This window comes from Pseudorasbora parva, chromosome 19 (genome assembly GCF_024679245.1).
Source record: "Pseudorasbora parva isolate DD20220531a chromosome 19, ASM2467924v1, whole genome shotgun sequence".
Classification (NCBI taxonomy): Eukaryota; Metazoa; Chordata; class Actinopteri; order Cypriniformes; family Gobionidae; genus Pseudorasbora; species Pseudorasbora parva.
The window spans coordinates 33,850,503-33,855,732 of NC_090190.1; positions in this window are offsets into that span (position 1 = coordinate 33,850,503).

The window sequence follows — 5,230 nt, forward strand, 5'->3', positions numbered from 1 at the left end:
TACGCTGCTTATTAGCAGAGCTCTGATCTGTAGGAGTGTCACTCTAGCCTTATGGGAAATCAATGGCTAATCAGAATGAGGGTCATCCAAATCTACCATAGTGATTCTGCCACAGCGGCTCTGGAGCCAAATGAAAACGCGAAGTAAAGACATAAGGGCTCGGACCTTAATCACACAAACAGTCAGGGATAAACAGTTCTGCTTAGCAAAGAAGTAATGCGAGAGAAACCAGTCCAACAGAGAAACCTAGAACAATCCCTTTGAGGATTCCGTGTTTGTTTGGGTTTAATGAGTTTTCAAGTGTGGTGTGACACAGGGAAAGTGCTTCTGTTGAGACTGCTTATCTCGGCTTTATCTAAGAGAAAGGGGATGGTGTAAAAGCAGCACAGAGGTGAAGAGTGGAGAGGCTCGCTTTTAACACATATGGCTGTGCACTTGCCAAATACCGAACCGGTTCGATCGCAAATCGTAACGGATACTTCAACCGGCTTCGACCTCAACACTCAACATTGTCATAGAGAGACACTGAGAAAACAAAATCTGTTTAATTTAGCCGAGTGGGTTATGCAGCGCTATCAAAAGCCTCACAACGGCTGCTTATTACTACAAGGAGCGCTCGATGACACAGAAGAGGACGATGTTTTCCAGCGAGCCGAGTCGTACCATGCTATTGATTGGCCTGTGAAGAGGTCCTTGTGCTACGAGAGCCGGTGCTCAATCCTCCATTACATATAATTGCGTTGTGTATCACATCTGTCGCATCAGCCCCGGCATAAGCAATGAATAAACAGTGACAGTAATGTCTCTTCTTTGTTTAAAACCGTCTTCTACCCTTTTTAATGCTGATGATGGTGCACTTCGAAAGGATCCAGCAGGCCTGATGGTGCCCTTGGGGCAAACATAAACAGAATTTACTACAGGATAAAAATGCAAATGTTTGATCAGGAACTCCTTTTTAAGTAACCACAAAACACTGGGATTCATATCTATGCACATCTGGTTAAAAAAATAAATTTATATATATATATATATATATATATATATTTTTTTTTTTAAACCACCTAGAAACTAAACCTGTATGGTGGTATTATTCAATGAAAGGATACTTTTTTGAGAAATCTTTATACAGCTTTTGTGCAGTGGTTTTGTTTGAGTTTATTGTGACCACAACTGTCAAGCGTTTAAATGGTTGAAAAAAACACCATGGAAAGCACCATACAAGAACTGCCAGGGCTTGGCGTGGACTTTTTTGCTCACCAGTCACTGCAGCTAGTGGTTTTCCAAAGTCAGCATTTTCACTGGCCACAATTTTGACAATAGTACCATGGGGAAAAACTGCCATATAGATTTATTTTTTATATTAATATTTAATAATTTGGCAGCAGGTATGTTAGGTTGCTGTCACTTTAAGACCTGATACACATTATACTAATATACATGTGTTTTCTTTCTCAACCGTTTATGTTTACTTAAAGCATAACTGACTGTGTTTGTGTGAATACTCACCAAGACCAGCATTTTGACATTGTTGGTATGTATTTGACAGTTTGAGCACAATGAGCAGTAAAAGAGAACTCAATTTAGTACTTAGTAATCCACCTATGAGTGGCATAGGTTAATTGTCACAATGAGTGAGAAAGGCTTACATATAGCATGCTAAATCTCGAACAGAAGAGAGTCTGCTGGCAAAGGAGTACGTGACAGAGCTCGTAATAAAACAGGAATCAACATTGACTTGGCTTTTCAGAGATGGCGAGGGATTTGAATCTTGATTAAGTGTCATTTTCCATAGGTAGCTCTTTACGTTCATTTTAAAGCCTTCTATATTATGAAGGGTCGTATTAATTTGCATCACACGGAGCCAAAGCTCAAAGTTGTTCTGCAAAATGCATACAGTTTGCATTAGTTAATTTGTTTGTACCTTTAAAAATGAAGTCAAGTACAGTAACAAGTTGATTAAGCCAATTTGCTGAATATCTGTCTTTTTTATTTTAAACAAACTAAAATGGCATTGCACATTACTACATATGCCAGAAGCAATGTTCTTCTGGTATATCTGAAGGTCAACATGCCATTTTTAAGCTTTGCTGTCTTAAATTTCTCCCTGTGATTTTCCCAACCCTATAATTTACAGTGTCCTCCACAAATATTGGCACCCCTATGAGCAAAGGCAGCTGTGTAAATCTGCATTGTTTATTCTTTAGATATTTTACTTTTTTTTTTAAATCGCAAAACTCTACCTGACGAGATAATTCCTTCATGATCCTTCAGATTTCCAGCTCCATGTTGGTGCTTCTTCTCTTCCCATACGGAAATGTAATATATGTCTATATATGAAATATCAATATATGCGATATATGTGATATATAAAGTAAAAACATATATGAAACATATTAGAAATTGGAACAATTCCATATATTGACATATAAATGTATCCCATACATTATATATGTTAATGTATGTATAATGCATATTTTGACATATAGGTCTCATATATGAAATATCCTAATATGCTCATATAGAGTAAAAACATAAATGCACATATATGCACAGCATCAGAAATTCCATATATTGACATATATCTTTAGTCCACATATTATATATGTTTAAATTATATATGTGACAAATCATTATCACTGTCAAATGTCGTAGAGTCTTAAAATCTATACTATGTATAAAACAAATGACATTTAAAATATAAAATATTTATAATGTTACTTATTGTCAGGCGAGGCAAGAGATGAAGGACTCAAGGGTGCAGAGGTTAATGGGCTTTTTATTAGACTTCAAAAATAAACAATCGAAACAATCAAACCCCTTCATGCTTGTAACTGGCTCGCCTTAGTTTTTATACAATAAAAAATCCTCAAAAAAACGGGAATTCACTTTTGCCAATAGTTTGTGTTCAAACTAACTGTAAGATTCTCAATGAGGGAGTAAAAATAAATTGTATCTATTTAACCACTGAATGAGATAACATAGTAATAATTAGCACATGGACGGAAATCCAAGACAGCATTGTGAATATCAAAGCTCAACACTATAAGTAAACAAATAAACAGTAAATCAATTCCAAACCCAAAATACCAGTGATACACAAACAAAAAACAGTACCAAACATTTCAAAATGCCGTAGAGGGAAAAGAATATACAGTCTGCAATGCAAGTCTCTTATATGAGTGTTGTAGAAGGCCCAGTCCCAGCAGGCAATGAAGATATACAATCCTAAATCCTAGATTAGGCACTGGCACAATCCAACACAGGTCAGAAGTAGGTATCAGTGCACTCAAGCCCCATAACCGAGTCCTCTGCGAGCTTCTCTGCAAACTTCCAAACACTATGAATTAACATTTTTATGGTACATAAAAATGTGCATTTGAACAAGATTGTAAAGTATTATAATGTACAATTCACTTAACTCTCAAATACAATGTGATTCCAGGCATTTTCACACATGCTCCATTGCCATGCCTCTCCTCTATGCTACTCGTAACCTTAAAACCACTTCCTTCCTCTGTTGCCCTCTAGAGGACAGGATGAAAAATGTCACCCATGTACCAGAGTAACCGTTACATGCTAGAACAAAACATGAAAGTACACACCTTGGCTAATGATGAGCACAAGCCGCATGCTAAACAAATAACCCTAAACACATGGACAAAAGAGTGTATACTGCCCAAGCAAAACTAGATGCTCACACGAAACCAAGCGAATGCTCAAACTGTACACTTACAATGGGGAGAAAAACACACATGGAGCTTTTAATGGCCGAAGCCTGAACCAAAACCAAATTATGAAATGCCAAGATTCAAACACCACTATATTAATCCATATAAAATCCTATACAAGCATACTGAATGTTTGCATATATTATGTTTAAATAAACTTACATGTATAAATTTGACATATATTGTTTACATATATGGCATTAACATGCAGTACCATATACAAAATCATCATATAAATCATTTTAATATATGTATATATAAGAACTATTCTATGGGTATTTCATACATGGTATAAACCTATATCTTCATATATCGTGAGAATGTATATATGCGCTAATAATGTATTGCCTTATATGAAACATATATGACATCACTACTCGGATATAGGGACATATATGTACATATATTACATTTCTGTATGGGTTCAGTTCACCCCACTCCTTTCTATAGGGTTCAGACCAGAGAACGGAGATGTCCATAGCAAAGACTTTATTTTGAGCTCAGTGACCCATTTTTGTGTTGATTTTGAAGTTTGCTTTGAATCATTGTCTTGATGGAAGATCCAACCATGACTGATATTTAGTTTCGTAGATTTTTAAGCTCTTTAGGATCTTTAAGATCCATAAGATCTTTAGTTTAGTTGATTTTTTGTTTTGTTTTATCTGTTGGTATTTGATAGAATCCATGATATCATGAATTCGAACAAGAGGTCCAGGACCTCCAGCAAAAAAACATAGGCCCACAATATTAAAGGGGGGGTGAAACACTCAGTTTCAGTCAATGTCATGTCAATCTTGAGTACCTATAGAGTAGCATTGCATCCTGCATATCTCCGAAAAGTCTTTATTTTTTTAATAATTATATAAGAAAGATGCGCTGTTCCGAGTCTTTCCGAAAAAAGCCGAGCGGGTGGGGGCGTGTCGTGTGAGCGGAGCTAAATAATGACGTGTGCTCGCTGCTGCTATTGTGTTGAGTCGAGTGCGTCGTAAAGCTGTGTCATCCCTAACAGCGGGAAAAAACTTTATTCAAAATAAAAATATGGCTTTTAATCAGATACAGCCATACATCTATGATCCGGAATCAGACCCAGAGGCTGCAGTTGAACAGGAGCAGCAGCAAAAACGACTAGAGCAGGACGTCTCTATGTGGTACAAGTTATACACTACTATATAATATGCTTAGCGGCTTGTGTTATTTACATATTTATACTTGAATTATATCGTCGTATTTTTGTCTTTGAAGGTGTACATGTGGGAAGTGCAGTTGTGCACGTGTGTTTGTGTGTTTACGCGTGGTTTGTGTAGACAGAAAGCGGACTAAATAAAACACAGACATCTGAAGCAGTCTCACTCACCGCCTGCGGTTCTAACGTTGGGACTGCTCCATCATTCAGCATTAGGCGATCGGGAAAATCCGGCGTCGAGCTGGGCCTTGTTTATGAAACAGTCGGCACCGAAATGCAGCGAACAGATATAAACATTCGCGCAACTCAGTTGCTGATC